A 16,451-nucleotide genomic window follows, 5' to 3' on the forward strand; every position below is an offset into this window, starting at 1 on the left:
GGCGATGCCCAAGGGACCGCGGGCCCCGGGCCCTGAAGCCTCCGGGGCCACGTCCCTGTGAGCGACGGGCCGGATCTTGGGCGGGGCGCCAAGCGCGGAAGGGTTCGCTGGGTCACGCCCGCCCTCGGCTGGGAGGGGGTGGCCAAACCCTCCGCCTCCGCCACCGCCCGGTACCCGAGACCTCCGTTCCCCCTGCCTGGGCGGGCGACGGGGTCCTGCCGGGGCGGGCTGACCGCCAGGCTGGCGGTGAGGCGCAAGCGCCAGCGAAAGTGGGCCTCAAGAGGCAGCCCGCCGTCCCCGCCCCCGTCTACGGCCATACCACCCTGAACGCGCCCGATCTCGTCTGATCTCGGAAGCTAAGCAGGGTCGGGCCTGGTTAGTACTTGGATGGGAGACCGCCTGGGAATACCGGGTGCTGTAGGCTTTTTGCCTCCCGCTCCGCCTTCTCCTTTAACTCGCCCGCGGGCGGTGGCCGCCGGCTCCGCCCGCGCCGGGGCCCTGCTGCAGGCCCCTCTTCCTCAGGCCCCTCCCACCACGGCGCGCGCGCCTGAGGGGGCGCTCCCCGCCGGCCCGGCCCGCCAGGCGGCCAGAAGGCGGCCCTGGAAGGCAGCCGCACCCCAGACGCCCCCGGGGTGCCTGGCCCGGACCCAGGCTCCGCCGCGGGCCCGGTTGCCGTCCCTTCGGCCAGCGAGCCCCTCGACCTGCACCTGGCCGCCCCCACCGGCGCCCCGCCCCGGGGCCGCCACCTGTGTGCCGGTGGGTGTGTCCCTCCACAGCTCCCTCCGGCAAAAGCCCCGCCCCCCGCCGTGTCGCCACCGCGGCCGGGTGCGGGAGCGGGATCGAGGGCCGGGGCCGCTTCCCCGGACCTGCCGGCCGCCAGGGGCGGGCTCCTGAGCTCGGCGGGTGGTGTGCGGGCAAGGGTGGCCTCGCCGGGGCTGAGGGGCCGTGGCGACACGATGGTGGCTCCCAGTGGCTTCGGGCCAGCTGCTGTCGGCAGGAGGGCCGGCCCGGGCTGCGGCTGGGCGGCGCCTATCGCCGCGTGGGCGGGCAGGGGCGATGCCCAAGGGACCGCGGGCCCCGGGCCCTGAAGCCTCCGGGGCCACGTCCCTGTGAGCGACGGGCCGGATCTTGGGCGGGGCGCCAAGCGCAGAAGGGTTCGCTGGGTCACGCCCTCCCTCGGCTGGGAGGGGGTGGCCAAACCCTCCGCCTCCGCCACCGCCCGGTACCCGAGACCTCCGTTCCCCCTGCCTGGGCGGGCGACGGGGTCCTGCCGGGGCGGGCTGACCGCCAGGCTGGCGGTGAGGCGCAAGCACCAGCGAAAGTGGGCCTCAAGAGGCAGCCCGCCGTCCCCGCCCCCGTCTACGGCCATACCACCCTGGACGCGCCCGATCTCGTCTGATCTCGGAAGCTAAGCAGGGTCGGGCCTGGTTAGTACTTGGATGGGAGACCGCCTGGGAATACCGGGTGCTGTAGGCATTTTGCCTCCTGCTCCGCCTTCTCCTTTAACTCGCCCGCGGGCGGTGGCCGCCGGCTCCGCCCGCGCCGGGGCCCCGCTGCAGGCCCCGCCTCCTCAGGCCCCTCCCACCACGGCGCGCGCGCCGGAGGGGGCGCTCCCCGCCGGCCCGGCCCGCCAGGCGGCCAGAAGGCGGCCCTGGAAGGCAGCCGCACCCCAGACGACCCCGGGGTGCCTGGCCCGGACCCAGGCTCCGCCGCGGGCCCGGTTGCCGTCCCTTCGGCCAGTGAGCCCCTCGACCTGCACCTGGCCGCCCCCACCGGCGCCCCGCCTTGGGGCCGCCACCTGTGTGCCGGTGGGTGTGTCCCTCACAGCTCCCTCCGGCAAAAGCCCCGCCCCCCGCCGTGTCGCCGCCGCGGCCGGGTGCGGGAGCGGGATCGACGGCAGGGGCCGCTTCCCCGTGCCTGCCGGCCGCCAGGGGCGGGCTCCTGAGCTCGGCGGGTGGTATGCGGGCAAGGGTGGCCTCGCCGGGGCTGAGGGGCCGTGGCGACACGATGGTGGCTCCCAGTGGCTTCGGGCCAGCTGCTGTCGGGCAGGAGGGCCGGCCCGGGCTGCGGCTGGGCGGCGCCTAGCGCCGCGTGGGCGGGCAGGGGCGATGCCCAAGGGACCGCGGGCCCCGGGCCCTGAAGCCTCCGGGGCCACGTCCCTGTGAGCGACGGGCCGGATCTTGGGCGGGGCGCCAAGCGCCGAAGGGTTCGCTGGGTCACGCCCGCCCTCGGCTGGGAGGGGGTGGCCAAACCCTCCGCCTCCGCCAACGCCCGGTACCCGAGACCTCCGTTCCCCCTGCCTGGGCGGGCGAAGGGGTCCTGCCGGGGCGGGCTGACCGCCAGGCTGGCGGTGAGGCGCAAGCGCCAGCGAAAGTGGGCCTCAAGAGGCAGCCCGCCGTCGCCGTCCCCGCCCCCGTCTACGGCCATACCACCCTGAACGCGCCCGATCTCGTCTGATCTCGGAAGCTAAGCAGGGTCGGGCCTGGTTAGTACTTGGATGGGAGACCGCCTGGGAATACCGGGTGCTGTAGGCTTTTTGCCTCCCGCTCCGCCTTCTCCTTTAACTCGCCCGCGGGCGGTGGCCGCCGGCTCCGCCCGCGCCGGGGCCCCGCTGCAGGCCCCGCCTCCTCAGGCCCCTCCCACCACGGCGCGCGCGCCGGAGGGGGCGCTCCCCGCCGGCCCGGCCCGCCAGGCGGACAGAAGGCGGCCCTGGAAGGCAGCCGCACCCCAGACGACCCCGGGGTGCCTGGCCCGGACCCAGGCTCCGCCGCGGGCCCGGTTGCCGTCCCTTCGGCCAGCGAGCCCCTCGACCTGCACCTGGCCGCCCCCACCGGCGCCCCGCCCCGGGGCCGCCACATGTGTGCCGGTGGGTGTGTCCCTCCACATCTCCCTCCGGCAAAAGCCCCGCCCCCCGCCGTGTCGCCGCCGCGGCCGGGTGCGGGAGCGTGATCGAGGGCAGGGGCCGCTTCCCCGGGCCTGCCGGCCGCCAGGGGCGGGCTCCTGAGCTCGGCGGGTGGTGTGCGGGCAAGGGTGGCCTCGCCGGGGCTGAGGGGCCGTGGCGACACGATGGTGGCTCCCAGTGGCTTCGGGCCAGCTGCTGTCGGGCAGGAGGGCCGGCCCGGGCTGCGGCTGGGCGGCGCCTAGCGCCGCGTGGGCGGGCAGGGGCGATGCCCAAGGGACCGCGGGCCCCGGGCCCTGAAGCCTCCGGGGCCACGTCCCTGTGAGCGACGGGCCGGATCTTGGGCGGGGCGCCAAGCGCGGAAGGGTTCGCTGGGTCACGCCCGCCCTCGGCTGGGAGGGGGTGGCCAAACCCTCCGCCTCCGCCACCGCCCGGTACCCGAGACCTCCGTTCCCCCTGCCTGGGCGGGCGACGGGGTCCTGCCGGGGCGGGCTGACCGCCAGGCTGGCGGTGAGGCGCAAGCGCCAGCGAAAGTGGGCCTCAAGAGGCAGCCCGCCGTCCCCGCCCCCGTCTACGGCCATACCACCCTGAACGCGCCCGATCTCGTCTGATCTCGGAAGCTAAGCAGGGTCGGGCCTGGTTAGTACTTGGATGGGAGACCGCCTGGGAATACCGGGTGCTGTAGGCTTTTTGCCTCCCGCTCCGCCTTCTCCTTTAACTCGCCCGCGGGCGGTGGCCGCCGGCTCCGCCCGCGCCGGGGCCCTGCTGCAGGCCCCTCTTCCTCAGGCCCCTCCCACCACGGCGCGCGCGCCGGAGGGGGCGCTCCCCGCCGGCCCGGCCCGCCAGGCGACCAGAAGGCGGCCCTGGAAGGCAGCCGCACCCCAGACGCCCCCGGGGTGCCTGGCCCGGACCCAGGCTCCGCCGCGGGCCCGGTTGCCGTCCCTTCGGCCAGCGAGCCCCTCGACCTGCACCTGGCCGCCCCCACCGGCGCCCCGCCCCGGGGCCGCCACCTGTGTGCCGGTGGGTGTGTCCCTCCACAGCTCCCTCCGGCAAAAGCCCCGCCCCCCGCCGTGTCGCCGCCGCGGCCGGGTGCGGGAGCGGGATCGAGGGCCGGGGCCGCTTCCCCGGGCCTGCCGGCCGCCAGGGGCGGGCTCCTGAGCTCGGCGGGTGGTGTGCGGGCAAGGGTGGCCTCGCCGGGACTGAGGGGCCGTGGCGACACGATGGTGGCTCCCAGTGGCTTCGGGCCAGCTGCTGTCGGCAGGAGGGCCGGCCCGGGCTGCGGCTGGGCGGCGCCTATCGCCGCGTGGGCGGGCAGGGGCGATGCCCAAGGGACCGCGGTCCCCGGGCCCTGAAGCCTCCGGGGCCACGTCCCTGTGAGCGACGGGCCGGATCTTGGGCGGGGCGCCAAGCGCAGAAGGGTTCGCTGGGTCACGCCCTCCCTCGGCTGGGAGGGGGTGGCCAAACCCTCCGCCTCCGCCACCGCCCGGTACCCGAGACCTCCGTTCCCCCTGCCTGGGCGGGCGACGGGGTCCTGCCGGGGCGGGCTGACCGCCAGGCTGGCGGTGAGGCGCAAGCGCCAGCGAAAGTGGGCCTCAAGAGGCAGCCCGCCGTCCCCGCCCCCGTCTACGGCCATACCACCCTGGACGCGCCCGATCTCGTCTGATCTCGGAAGCTAAGCAGGGTCGGGCCTGGTTAGTACTTGGATGGGAGACCGCCTGGGAATACCGGGTGCTGTAGGCATTTTGCCTCCTGCTCCGCCTTCTCCTTTAACTCGCCCGCGGGCGGTGGCCGCCGGCTCCGCCCGCGCCGGGGCCCCGCTGCAGGCCCCGCCTCCTCAGGCCCCTCCCACCACGGCACGCGCGCCGGAGGGGGCGCTCCCCGCCGGCCCGGCCCGCCAGGCGGCCAGAAGGCGGCCCTGGAAGGCAGCCGCACCCCAGACGCCCCCGGGGTGCCTGGCCCGGACCCAGGCTCCACCGCGGGCCCGGTTGCCGTCCCTTCGGCCAGCGAGCCCCTCGACCTGCACCTGGCCGCCCCCACCGGCGCCCCGCCCCGGGGCCGCCACCTGTGTGCCGGTGGGTGTGTCCCTCACAGCTCCCTCCGGCAAAAGCCCCGCCCCCCGCCGTGTCGCCGCCGCGGCCGGGTGCGGGAGCGGGATCGAGGGCAGGGGCCGCTTCCCCGGGCCTGCCGGCCGCCAGGGGCGGGCTCCTGAGCTCGGCGGGTGGTGTGCGGGCAAGGGTGGCCTCGCCGGGGCTGAGGGGCCGTGGCGACACGATGGTGGCTCCCAGTGGCTTCGGGCCAGCTGCTGTCGGGCAGGAGGTCCGGCCCGGGCTGCGGCTGGGCGGCGCCTAGCGCCGCGTGGGCGGGCAGGGGCGATGCCCAAGGGACCGCGGGCCCCGGGCCCTGAAGCCTCCGGCGCCACGTCCCTGTGAGCGACGGGCCGGATCTTGGGCGGGGCGCCAAGCGCGGAAGGGTTCGCTGGGTCACGCCCGCCCTCGGCTGGGAGGGGGTGGCCAAACCCTCCGCCTCCGCCACCGCCCGGTACCCGAGACCTCCGTTCCCCCTGCCTGGGCGGGCGACGGGGTCCTGCCGGGGCGGGCTGACCGCCAGGCTGGCGGTGAGGCGCAAGCGCCAGCGAAAGTGGGCCTCAAGAGGCAGCCCGCCGTCCCCGCCCCCGTCTACGGCCATACCACCCTGAACGCGCCCGATCTCGTCTGATCTCGGAAGCTAAGCAGGGTCGGGCCTGGTTAGTACTTGGATGGGAGACCGCCTGGGAATACCGGGTGCTGTAGGCTTTTTGCCTCCCGCTCCGCCTTCTCCTTTAACTCGCCCGCGGGCGGTGGCCGCCGGCTCCGCCCGCGCCGGGGCCCTGCTGCAGGCCCCTCTTCCTCAGGCCCCTCCCACCACGGCGCGCGCGCCGGAGGGGGCGCTCCCCGCCGGCCCGGCCCGCCAGGCGGCCAGAAGGCGGCCCTGGAAGGCAGCCGCACCCCAGACGCCCCCGGGGTGCCTGGCCCGGACCCAGGCTCCGCCGCGGGCCCGGTTGCCGTCCCTTCGGCCAGCGAGCCCCTCGACCTGCACCTGGCCGCCCCCACCGGCGCCCCGCCCCGGGGCCGCCACCTGTGTGCCGGTGGGTGTGTCCCTCCACAGCTCCCTCCGGCAAAAGCCCCGCCCCCCGCCGTGTCGCCACCGCGGCCGGGTGCGGGAGCGGGATCGAGGGCCGGGGCCGCTTCCCCGGGCCTGCCGGCCGCCAGGGGCGGGCTCCTGAGCTCGGCGGGTGGTGTGCGGGCAAGGGTGGCCTCGCCGGGGCTGAGGGGCCGTGGCGACACGATGGTGGCTCCCAGTGGCTTCGGGCCAGCTGCTGTCGGCAGGAGGGCCGGCCCGGGCTGCGGCTGGGCGGCGCCTATCGCCGCGTGGGCGGGCAGGGGCGATGCCCAAGGGACCGCGGGCCCCGGGCCCTGAAGCCTCCGGGGCCACGTCCCTGTGAGCGACGGGCCGGATCTTGGGCGGGGCGCCAAGCGCAGAAGGGTTCGCTGGGTCACGCCCTCCCTCGGCTGGGAGGGGGTGGCCAAACCCTCCGCCTCCGCCACCGCCCGGTACCCGAGACCTCCGTTCCCCCTGCCTGGGCGGGCGACGGGGTCCTGCCGGGGCGGGCTGACCGCCAGGCTGGCGGTGAGGCGCAAGCGCCAGCGAAAGTGGGCCTCAAGAGGCAGCCCGCCGTCCCCGCCCCCGTCTACGGCCATACCACCCTGGACGCGCCCGATCTCGTCTGATCTCGGAAGCTAAGCAGGGTCGGGCCTGGTTAGTACTTGGATGGGAGACCGCCTGGGAATACCGGGTGCTGTAGGCATTTTGCCTCCTGCTCCGCCTTCTCCTTTAACTCGCCCGCGGGCGGTGGCCGCCGGCTCCGCCCGCGCCGGGGCCCCGCTGCAGGCCCCGCCTCCTCAGGCCCCTCCCACCACGGCGCGCGCGCCGGAGGGGGCGCTCCCCGCCGGCCCGGCCCGCCAGGCGGCCAGAAGGCGGCCCTGGAAGGCAGCCGCACCCCAGACGACCCCGGGGTGCCTGGCCCGGACCCAGGCTCCGCCGCGGGCCCGGTTGCCGTCCCTTCGGCCAGTGAGCCCCTCGACCTGCACCTGGCCGCCCCCACCGGCGCCCCGCCTTGGGGCCGCCACCTGTGTGCCGGTGGGTGTGTCCCTCACAGCTCCCTCCGGCAAAAGCCCCGCCCCCCGCCGTGTCGCCGCCGCGGCCGGGTGCGGGAGCGGGATCGACGGCAGGGGCCGCTTCCCCGTGCCTGCCGGCCGCCAGGGGCGGGCTCCTGAGCTCGGCGGGTGGTATGCGGGCAAGGGTGGCCTCGCCGGGGCTGAGGGGCCGTGGCGACACGATGGTGGCTCCCAGTGGCTTCGGGCCAGCTGCTGTCGGGCAGGAGGGCCGGCCCGGGCTGCGGCTGGGCGGCGCCTAGCGCCGCGTGGGCGGGCAGGGGCGATGCCCAAGGGACCGCGGGCCCCGGGCCCTGAAGCCTCCGGGGCCACGTCCCTGTGAGCGACGGGCCGGATCTTGGGCGGGGCGCCAAGCGCCGAAAGGTTCGCTGGGTCACGCCCGCCCTCGGCTGGGAGGGGGTGGCCAAACCCTCCGCCTCCGCCAACGCCCGGTACCCGAGACCTCCGTTCCCCCTGCCTGGGCGGGCGAAGGGGTCCTGCCGGGGCGGGCTGACCGCCAGGCTGGCGGTGAGGCGCAAGCGCCAGCGAAAGTGGGCCTCAAGAGGCAGCCCGCCGTCGCCGTCCCCGCCCCCGTCTACGGCCATACCACCCTGAACGCGCCCGATCTCGTCTGATCTCGGAAGCTAAGCAGGGTCGGGCCTGGTTAGTACTTGGATGGGAGACCGCCTGGGAATACCGGGTGCTGTAGGCTTTTTGCCTCCCGCTCCGCCTTCTCCTTTAACTCGCCCGCGGGCGGTGGCCGCCGGCTCCGCCCGCGCCGGGGCCCCGCTGCAGGCCCCGCCTCCTCAGGCCCCTCCCACCACGGCGCGCGCGCCGGAGGGGGCGCTCCCCGCCGGCCCGGCCCGCCAGGCGGACAGAAGGCGGCCCTGGAAGGCAGCCGCACCCCAGACGACCCCGGGGTGCCTGGCCCGGACCCAGGCTCCGCCGCGGGCCCGGTTGCCGTCCCTTCGGCCAGCGAGCCCCTCGACCTGCACCTGGCCGCCCCCACCGGCGCCCCGCCCCGGGGCCGCCACATGTGTGCCGGTGGGTGTGTCCCTCCACAGCTCCCTCCGGCAAAAGCCCCGCCCCCCGCCGTGTCGCCGCCGCGGCCGGGTGCGGGAGCGGGATCGAGGGCAGGGGCCGCTTCCCCGGGCCTGCCGGCCGCCAGGGGCGGGCTCCTGAGCTCGGCGGGTGGTGTGCGGGCAAGGGTGGCCTCGCCGGGGCTGAGGGGCCGTGGCGACACGATGGTGGCTCCCAGTGGCTTCGGGCCAGCTGCTGTCGGGCAGGAGGGCCGGCCCGGGCTGCGGCTGGGCGGCGCCTAGCGCCGCGTGGGCGGGCAGGGGCGATGCCCAAGGGACCGCGGGCCCCGGGCCCTGAAGCCTCCGGGGCCACGTCCCTGTGAGCGACGGGCCGGATCTTGGGCGGGGCGCCAAGCGCGGAAGGGTTCGCTGGGTCACGCCCGCCCTCGGCTGGGAGGGGGTGGCCAAACCCTCCGCCTCCGCCACCGCCCGGTACCCGAGACCTCCGTTCCCCCTGCCTGGGCGGGCGACGGGGTCCTGCCGGGGCGGGCTGACCGCCAGGCTGGCGGTGAGGCGCAAGCGCCAGCGAAAGTGGGCCTCAAGAGGCAGCCCGCCGTCCCCGCCCCCGTCTACGGCCATACCACCCTGGACGCGCCCGATCTCGTCTGATCTCGGAAGCTAAGCAGGGTCGGGCCTGGTTAGTACTTGGATGGGAGACCGCCTGGGAATACCGGGTGCTGTAGGCTTTTTGCCTCCCGCTCCGCCTTCTCCTTTAACTCGCCCGCGGGCGGTGGCCGCCGGCTCCGCCCGCGCCGGGGCCCCGCTGCAGGCCCCGCCTCCTCAGGCCCCTCCCACCACGGCGCGCGCGCCGGAGGGGGCGCTCCCCGCCGGCCCGGCCCGCCAGGCGGCCAGAAGGCGGCCCTGGAAGTCAGCCGCACCCCAGACGCCCCCGGGGTGCCTGGCCCGGACCCAGGCTCCGCCGCGGGCCCGGTTGCCGTCCCTTCGGCCAGCGAGCCTGTCGACCTGCACCTGGCCGCCCCCACCGGCGCCCCGCCCCGGGGCCGCCACCTGTGTGCCGGTGGGTGTGTCCCTCCACAGCTCCCTCCGGCAAAAGCCCCGCCCCCCGCCGTGTCGCCGCCGCTGCCGGGTGCGGGAGCGGGATCGAGGGCAGGGGCCGCTTCCCCGGGCCTGCCGGCCGCCAGGGGCGGGCTCCTGAGCTCGGCGGGTGGTGTGCGGGCAAGGGTGGCCTCGCCGGGGCTGAGGGGCCGTGGCGACACGATGGTGGCTCCCAGTGGCTTCGGGCCAGCTGCTGTCGGGCAGGAGGGTCGGCCCGGGCTGCGGCTGGGCGGCGCCTAGCGCCGCGTGGGCGGGCAGGGGCGATGCCCAAGGGACCGCGGGCCCCGGGCCCTGAAGCCTCCGGGGCCACGTCCCTGTGAGCGACGGGCCGGATCTTGGGCGGGGCGCCAAGCGCAGAAGGGTTCGCTGGGTCACGCCCTCCCTCGGCTGGGAGGGGGTGGCCAAACCCTCCGCCTCCGCCACCGCCCGGTACCCGAGACCTCCGTTCCCCCTGCCTGGGCGGGTGACGGGGTCCTGCCGGGGCGGGCTGACCGCCAGGCTGGCGGTGAGGCGGAAGCGCCAGCGAAAGTGGGCCTCAAGAGGCAGCCCGCCGTCCCCGCCCCCGTCTACGGCCATACCACCCTGAACGCGCCCGATCTCGTCTGATCTCGGAAGCTAAGCAGGGTCGGGCCTGGTTAGTACTTGGATGGGAGACCGCCTGGGAATACCGGGTGCTGTAGGCTTTTTGCCTCCCGCTCCGCCTTCTCCTTTAACTCGCCCGCGGGCGGTGGCCGCCGGCTCCGCCCGCGCCGGGGCCCCGCTGCAGGCCCCGCCTCCTCAGGCCCCTCCCACCACGGCGCGCGCGCCAGAGGGGGCGCTCCCCGCCGGCCCGGCCCGCCAGGCGGCCAGAAGGCGGCCCTGGAAGGCAGCCGCACCCCAGACGACCCCGGGGTGCCTGGCCCGGACCCAGGCTCCGCCGCGGGCCTGGTTGCCGTCCCTTCGGCCAGCGAGCCCCTCGACCTGCACCTGGCCGCCCCCACCGGCGCCCCGCCCCGGGGCCGCCACCTGTGTGCCGGTGGGTGTGTCCCTCCACAGCTCCCTCCGGCAAAAGCCCCGCCCCCCGCCGTGTCGCCGCCGCGGCCGGGTGCGGGAGCGGGATCGAGGGCAGGGGCCGCTTCCCCGGGCCTGCCGGCCGCCAGGGGCGGGCTCCTGAGCTCGGCGGGTGGTGTGCGGGCAAGGGTGGCCTCGCCGGGGCTGAGGGGCCGTGGCGACACGATGGTGGCTCCCAGTGGCTTCGGGCCAGCTGCTGTCGGGCAGGAGGGCCGGCCCGGGCTGCGGCTGGGCGGCGCCTAGCGCCGCGTGGGCGGGCAGGGGCGATGCCCAAGGGACCGCGGGCCCCGGGCCCTGAAGCCTCCGGGGCCACGTCCCTGTGAGCGACGGGCCGGATCTTGGGCGGGGCGCCAAGCGCGGAAGGGTTCGCTGGGTCACGCCCGCCCTCGGCTGGGAGGGGGTGGCCAAACCCTCCGCCTCCGCCACCGCCCGGTACCCGAGACCTCCGTTCCCCCTGCCTGGGCGGGCGACGGGGTCCTGCCGGGGCGGGCTGACCGCCAGGCTGGCGGTGAGGCGCAAGCGCCAGCGAAAGTGGGCCTCAAGAGGCAGCCCGCCGTCCCCGCCCCCGTCTACGGCCATACCACCCTGGACGCGCCCGATCTCGTCTGATCTCGGAAGCTAAGCAGGGTCGGGCCTGGTTAGTACTTGGATGGGAGACCGCCTGGGAATACCGGGTGCTGTAGGCTTTTTGCCTCCCGCTCCGCCTTCTCCTTTAACTCGCCCGCGGGCGGTGGCCGCCGGCTCCGCCCGCGCCGGGGCCCCGCTGCAGGCCCCGCCTCCTCAGGCCCCTCCCACCACGGCGCGCGCGCCGGAGGGGGCGCTCCCCGCCGGCCCGGCCCGCCAGGCGGCCAGAAGGCGGCCCTGGAAGTCAGCCGCACCCCAGACGCCCCCGGGGTGCCTGGCCCGGACCCAGGCTCCGCCGCGGGCCCGGTTGCCGTCCCTTCGGCCAGCGAGCCCCTCGACCTGCACCTGGCCGCCCCCACCGGCGCCCAGCCCCGGGGCCGCCACCTGTGTGCCGGTGGGTGTGTCCCTCCACAGCTCCCTCAGGCAAAAGCCCCGCCCCCCGCCGTGTCGCCGCCGCGGCCGGGTGCGGGAGCGGGATCGACGGCAGGGGCCGCTTCCCCGGGCCTGCCGGCCCCCAGGGGCGGGCTCCTGAGCTCGGCGGGTGGTGTGCGGGCAAGGGTGGCCTCGCCGGGGCTGAGGGGCCGTGGCGACACGATGGTGCCTCACAGTGGCTTCGGGCAAGCTGCTGTCGGGCAGGAGGGTCGGCCCGGGCTGCGGCTGGGCGGCGCCTAGCGCCGCGTGGGCGGGCAGGGGCGATGCCCAAGGCACCGCGGGCCCCGGGCCCTGAAGCCTCCGGGGCCACGTCCCTGTGAGCGACGGGCCGGATCTTGGACGGGGCGCCAAGCGCCGAAGGGTTCGCTGGGTCACGCCCGCCCTCGGCTGGGAGGGGGTGGCCAAACCCTCCGCCTCCGCCACCGCCCGGTACCCGAGACATCCGTTCCCCCTGCCTGGGCGGGCGACGGGGTCCTGCCGGGGCGGGCTGACCGCCAGGCTGGCGGTGAGGCGCAAGCGCCAGCGAAAGTGGGCCTCAAGAGGCAGCCCGCCGTCTCCGCCCCCGTCTACGGCCATACCACCCTGGACGCGCCCGATCTCGTCTGATCTCGGAAGCTAAGCAGGGTCGGGCCTGGTTAGTACTTGGATGGGAGACCGCCTGGGAATACCGGGTGCTGTAGGCTTTTTGCCTCCCGCTCCGCCTTCTCCTTTAACTCGCCCGCGGGCGGTGGCCGCCGGCTCCGCCCGCGCCGGGGCCCCGCTGCAGGCCCCTCCTCCTCAGGCCCCTCCCACCACGGCGCGCGCGCCGGAGGGGGCGCTCCCCGCCGGCCCGGCCAGAAGGCGGCCCTGGAAGGCAGCCGCACCCCAGAGGCCCCGGGGTGCCTGGCCCGGACCCAGGCTCCGCCGCGGGCCCGGTTGCCGTCCCTTCGGCCAGTGAGCCCCTCGACCTGCACCTGGCCGCCCCCACCGGCGCCCCGCCCCGGGGCCGCCACCTGTGTGCCGGTGGGTGTGTCCCTCCACAGCTCCCTCCGGCAAAAGCCCCGCCCCCCGCCGTGTCACCGCCGCGGCCGGGTGCGGGAGCGGGATCGAGGGCAGGGGCCGCTTCCCCTGGCCTGCCGGCCGCCAGGGGCGGGCTACTGAGCCCGGCGGGTGGTGTGCGGGCAAGGGTGGCCTCGCCGGGGCTGAGGGGCCGTGGCGACACGATGGTGGCTCCCAGTGGCTTCGGGCCAGCTGCTGTCGGGCAGGAGGGCCGGCCCGGGCTGCGGCTGGGCGGCTCCTAGCGCCGCGTCGGCGGGCAGGGGCGATGCCCAAGGGACCGCGGGCCCCGGGCCCTGAAGCCTCCGCGGCCACGTCCCTGTGAGCGACGGGCCGGATCTTGGGCGGGGCGCCAAGCGCCGAAGTGTTCGCTGGGTCACGCCCGCCCTCGGCTGGGAGGGGGTGGCCAAACCCTACGCCTCCGCCACCGCCCGGTACCCGAGACCTCCGTTCCCCCTGCCTGGGCGGGCGACGGGTTCCTGCCGGGGCGGGCTGACCGCCAGGCTGGCGGTGAGGCGCAAGCGCCAGCGAAAGTGGGCCTCAGGAGGCAGCCCGCCGTCCCCGCCCCCGTCTACGGCCATACCACTCTGAACGCGCCCGATCTCGTCTGATCTCGGAAGCTAAGCAGGGTCGGGCCTGGTTAGTACTTGGATGGGAGACCGCATGGGAATACCGGGTGCTGTAGGGTTTTTGCCTCCCGCTCCGCCTTCTCCTTTAACTCGCCCGCGGGCGGTGGCCGCCGGCTCCGCCCGCGCCGGGGCCCCGCTGCAGGCCCCGCCTCCTCAGGCCCCTCCCACCACGGCGCGCGCGCCGGAGGGGGCGCTCCCCGACCGCCCGGCCCGCCAGGCGGCCAGAAGGCGTCCCTGGAAGGCAGCCGCACCCCAGACGACCCCGGGGTGCCTGGCCCGGACCCAGGCTCCGCCGCGGGCCCGGTTGCCGTCCCTTCGGCCAGCGAGCCCCTCGACCTTCACCTGGCCGCCCCCACCGGCGCCCCGCCCCGGGGCCGCCACCTGTGTGCCGGTGGGTGTGTCCCTCACAGCTCCCTCCGGCAAAAGCCCCGCCCCCCGCCGTGTCGCCGCCGCGGCCGGGTGCGGGAGCGGGATCGAGGGCAGGGGCCGCTTCCCCGGGCCTGCCGGCCGCCAGGGGCGGGCTCCTGAGCTCGGCGGGTGGTGTGCGGGCAAGGGTGGCCTCGCCGGGGCTGAGGGGCCGTGGCGACACGATGGTGGCTCCCAGTGGCTTCGGGCCAGCTGCTGTCGGGCAGGAGGTCCGGCCCGGGCTGCGGCTGGGCGGCGCCTAGCGCCGCGTGGGCGGGCAGGGGCGATGCCCAAGGGACCGCGGGCCCCGGGCCCTGAAGCCTCCGGGGCCACGTCCCTGTGAGCGACGGGCCGGATCTTGGGCGGGGCGCCAAGCGCGGAAGGGTTCGCTGGGTCACGCCCGTCCTCGGCTGGGAGGGGGTGGCCAAACCCTCCGCCTCCGCCACCGCCCGGTACCCGAGACCTCCGTTCCCCCTGCCTGGGCGGGCGACGGGGTCCTGCCGGGGCGGGCTGACCGCCAGGCTGGCGGTGAGGCGCAAGCGCCAGCGAAAGTGGGCCTCAAGAGGCAGCCCGCCGTCCCCGCCCCCGTCTACGGCCATACCACCCTGGACGCGCCCGATCTCGTCTGATCTCGGAAGCTAAGCAGGGTCGGGCCTGGTTAGTACTTGGATGGGAGACCGCCTGGGAATACCGGGTGCTGTAGGCATTTTGCCTCCTGCTCCGCCTTCTCCTTTAACTCGCCCGCGGGCGGTGGCCGCCGGCTCCGCCCGCGCCGGGGCCCCTCTGCAGGCCCCGCCTCCTCAGGCCCCTCCCACCACGGCACGCGCGCCGGAGGGGGCGCTCCCCGCCGGCCCGGCCCGCCAGGCGGCCAGAAGGCGGCCCTGGAAGGCAGCCGCACCCCAGACGCCCCCGGGGTGCCTGGCCCGGACCCAGGCTCCGCCGCGGGCCCGGTTGCCGTCCCTTCGGCCAGCGAGCCCGTCGACCTGCACCTGGCCGCCCCCACCGGCGCCCCGCCCCGGGGCCGCCAGCTGTGTGCCGGTGGGTGTGTCCCTCCACAGCTCCCTCCGGCAAAAGCCCCGCCCCCCGCCGTGTCGCCGCCGCTGCCGGGTGCGGGAGCGGGATCGAGGGCAGGGGCCGCTTCCAGGGGCCTGCCGGCCGCCAGGGGCGGGCTCCTGAGCTCGGCGGGTGGTGTGCGGGCAAGGGTGGCCTCGCCGGGGCTGAGGGGCCGTGGCGACACGATGGTGGCTCCCAGTGGCTTCGGGCCAGCTGCTGTCGGGCAGGAGGGCCGGCCCGGGCTGCGGCTGGGCGGCGCCTAGCGCCGCGTGGGCGGGCAGGGGCGATGCCCAAGGCACCGCGGGCCCCGGGCCCTGAAGCCTCCGGGGCCACGTCCCTGTGAGCGACGGGCCGGATCTTGGGCGGGGCGCCAAGCGCCGAAGGGTTCGCTGGGTCACGCCCGCCCTCGGCTGGGAGGGGGTGGCCAAACCCTCCGCCTCCGCCACCGCCCGGTACCCGAGACCTCCGTTCCCCCTGCCTGGGCGGGCGACGGGGTCCTGCCGGGGCGGGCTGACCGCCAGGCTGGCGGTGAGGCGCAAGCGCCAGCGAAAGTGGGCCTCAAGAGGCAGCCCGCCGTCCCCGCCCCCGTCTACGGCCATACCACCCTGGACGCGCCCGATCTCGTCTGATCTCGGAAGCTAAGCAGGGTCGGGCCTGGTTAGTACTTGGATGGGAGACCGCCTGGGAATACCGGGTGCTGTAGGCTTTTTGCCTCCCGCTCCGCCTTCTCCTTTAACTCGCCCGCGGGCGGTGGCCGCCGGCTCCGCCCGCGCCGGGGCCCCGCTGCAGGCCCCGCCTCCTCAGGCCCCTCCCACCACGGCGCGCGCGCCGGAGGGGGCGCTCCCCGCCGGCCCGGCCCGCCAGGCGGCCAGAAGGCGGCCCTGGAAGGCAGCCGCACCCCAGACGCCCCCGGGGTGCCTGGCCCGGACCCAGGCTCCACCGCGGGCCCGGTTGCCGTCCCTTCGGCCAGCGAGCCCCTCGACCTGCACCTGGCCGCCCCCACCGGCGCCCCGCCCCGGGGCCGCCACCTGTGTGCCGGTGGGTGTGTCCCTCACAGCTCCCTCCGGCAAAAGCCCCGCCCCCCGCCGTGTCGCCGCCGCGGCCGGGTGCGGGAGCGGGATCGAGGGCAGGGGCCGCTTCCCCGGGCCTGCCGGCCGCCAGGGGCGGGCTCCTGAGCTCGGCGGGTGGTGTGCGGGCAAGGGTGGCCTCGCCGGGGCTGAGGGGCCGTGGCGACACGATGGTGGCTCCCAGTGGCTTCGGGCCAGCTGCTGTCGGGCAGGAGGTCCGGCCCGGGCTGCGGCTGGGCGGCGCCTAGCGCCGCGTGGGCGGGCAGGGGCGATGCCCAAGGGACCGCGGGCCCCGGGCCCTGAAGCCTCCGGCGCCACGTCCCTGTGAGCGACGGGCCGGATCTTGGGCGGGGCGCCAAGCGCGGAAGGGTTCGCTGGGTCACGCCCGCCCTCGGCTGGGAGGGGGTGGCCAAACCCTCCGCCTCCGCCACCGCCCGGTACCCGAGACCTCCGTTCCCCCTGCCTGGGCGGGCGACGGGGTCCTGCCGGGGCGGGCTGACCGCCAGGCTGGCGGTGAGGCGCAAGCGCCAGCGAAAGTGGGCCTCAAGAGGCAGCCCGCCGTCCCCGCCCCCGTCTACGGCCATACCACCCTGAACGCGCCCGATCTCGTCTGATCTCGGAAGCTAAGCAGGGTCGGGCCTGGTTAGTACTTGGATGGGAGACCGCCTGGGAATACCGGGTGCTGTAGGCTTTTTGCCTCCCGCTCCGCCTTCTCCTTTAACTCGCCCGCGGGCGGTGGCCGCCGGCTCCGCCCGCGCCGGGGCCCTGCTGCAGGCCCCTCTTCCTCAGGCCCCTCCCACCACGGCGCGCGCGCCGGAGGGGGCGCTCCCCGCCGGCCCGGCCCGCCAGGCGGCCAGAAGGCGGCCCTGGAAGGCAGCCGCACCCCAGACGCCCCCGGGGTGCCTGGCCCGGACCCAGGCTCCGCCGCGGGC

General features: G+C 76.9%; 16 non-coding genes across 16 annotated transcripts; all 16 read left to right on the forward strand.

Moving 5' to 3' along the window:
• The first annotated feature begins 305 nt into the window (after positions 1-305).
• On the forward strand, positions 306-424 carry LOC149746111 (5S ribosomal RNA). The gene has a single exon (XR_016389257.1). It is a non-coding gene; the product is annotated as a 5S ribosomal RNA (ribosomal RNA).
• A 933-nt stretch (positions 425-1,357) lies between these two features.
• Positions 1,358-1,476, forward strand: LOC149746112 (5S ribosomal RNA). The gene has a single exon (XR_016389634.1). It is a non-coding gene; the product is annotated as a 5S ribosomal RNA (ribosomal RNA).
• Positions 1,477-2,415: 939 nt separating this feature from the next.
• On the forward strand, positions 2,416-2,534 carry LOC149746113 (5S ribosomal RNA). The gene has a single exon (XR_016389258.1). It is a non-coding gene; the product is annotated as a 5S ribosomal RNA (ribosomal RNA).
• Positions 2,535-3,468: 934 nt separating this feature from the next.
• Positions 3,469-3,587, forward strand: LOC149746114 (5S ribosomal RNA). The gene has a single exon (XR_016389259.1). It is a non-coding gene; the product is annotated as a 5S ribosomal RNA (ribosomal RNA).
• Positions 3,588-4,520: 933 nt separating this feature from the next.
• LOC149746115 (5S ribosomal RNA) lies at positions 4,521-4,639 on the forward strand. Its single transcript, XR_016389635.1, has one exon. It is a non-coding gene; the product is annotated as a 5S ribosomal RNA (ribosomal RNA).
• Positions 4,640-5,572: 933 nt separating this feature from the next.
• Positions 5,573-5,691, forward strand: LOC149746116 (5S ribosomal RNA). Its single transcript, XR_016389260.1, has one exon. It is a non-coding gene; the product is annotated as a 5S ribosomal RNA (ribosomal RNA).
• Positions 5,692-6,624: 933 nt separating this feature from the next.
• On the forward strand, positions 6,625-6,743 carry LOC149746117 (5S ribosomal RNA). Its single transcript, XR_016389636.1, has one exon. It is a non-coding gene; the product is annotated as a 5S ribosomal RNA (ribosomal RNA).
• Positions 6,744-7,682: 939 nt separating this feature from the next.
• On the forward strand, positions 7,683-7,801 carry LOC149746118 (5S ribosomal RNA). Its single transcript, XR_016389261.1, has one exon. It is a non-coding gene; the product is annotated as a 5S ribosomal RNA (ribosomal RNA).
• A 934-nt stretch (positions 7,802-8,735) lies between these two features.
• On the forward strand, positions 8,736-8,854 carry LOC149746119 (5S ribosomal RNA). The gene has a single exon (XR_016390451.1). It is a non-coding gene; the product is annotated as a 5S ribosomal RNA (ribosomal RNA).
• A 934-nt stretch (positions 8,855-9,788) lies between these two features.
• Positions 9,789-9,907, forward strand: LOC149746120 (5S ribosomal RNA). The gene has a single exon (XR_016389262.1). It is a non-coding gene; the product is annotated as a 5S ribosomal RNA (ribosomal RNA).
• Positions 9,908-10,841: 934 nt separating this feature from the next.
• On the forward strand, positions 10,842-10,960 carry LOC149746121 (5S ribosomal RNA). Its single transcript, XR_016390454.1, has one exon. It is a non-coding gene; the product is annotated as a 5S ribosomal RNA (ribosomal RNA).
• Positions 10,961-11,894: 934 nt separating this feature from the next.
• LOC149746122 (5S ribosomal RNA) lies at positions 11,895-12,013 on the forward strand. Its single transcript, XR_016390458.1, has one exon. It is a non-coding gene; the product is annotated as a 5S ribosomal RNA (ribosomal RNA).
• Positions 12,014-12,934: 921 nt separating this feature from the next.
• Positions 12,935-13,053, forward strand: LOC149746123 (5S ribosomal RNA). The gene has a single exon (XR_016390203.1). It is a non-coding gene; the product is annotated as a 5S ribosomal RNA (ribosomal RNA).
• Positions 13,054-13,986: 933 nt separating this feature from the next.
• LOC149746124 (5S ribosomal RNA) lies at positions 13,987-14,105 on the forward strand. Its single transcript, XR_016389637.1, has one exon. It is a non-coding gene; the product is annotated as a 5S ribosomal RNA (ribosomal RNA).
• Positions 14,106-15,039: 934 nt separating this feature from the next.
• LOC149746125 (5S ribosomal RNA) lies at positions 15,040-15,158 on the forward strand. Its single transcript, XR_016390459.1, has one exon. It is a non-coding gene; the product is annotated as a 5S ribosomal RNA (ribosomal RNA).
• A 933-nt stretch (positions 15,159-16,091) lies between these two features.
• Positions 16,092-16,210, forward strand: LOC149746126 (5S ribosomal RNA). Its single transcript, XR_016389264.1, has one exon. It is a non-coding gene; the product is annotated as a 5S ribosomal RNA (ribosomal RNA).
• Positions 16,211-16,451: the final 241 nt, after the last annotated feature.

The sequence above is a fragment of the Delphinapterus leucas genome, chromosome 19 (assembly GCF_059928025.1).
Source record: "Delphinapterus leucas isolate spDelLeu-1000000601 "Yukka" chromosome 19, BTC_Dleu_Yukka2, whole genome shotgun sequence".
Classification (NCBI taxonomy): Eukaryota; Metazoa; Chordata; class Mammalia; order Artiodactyla; family Monodontidae; genus Delphinapterus; species Delphinapterus leucas.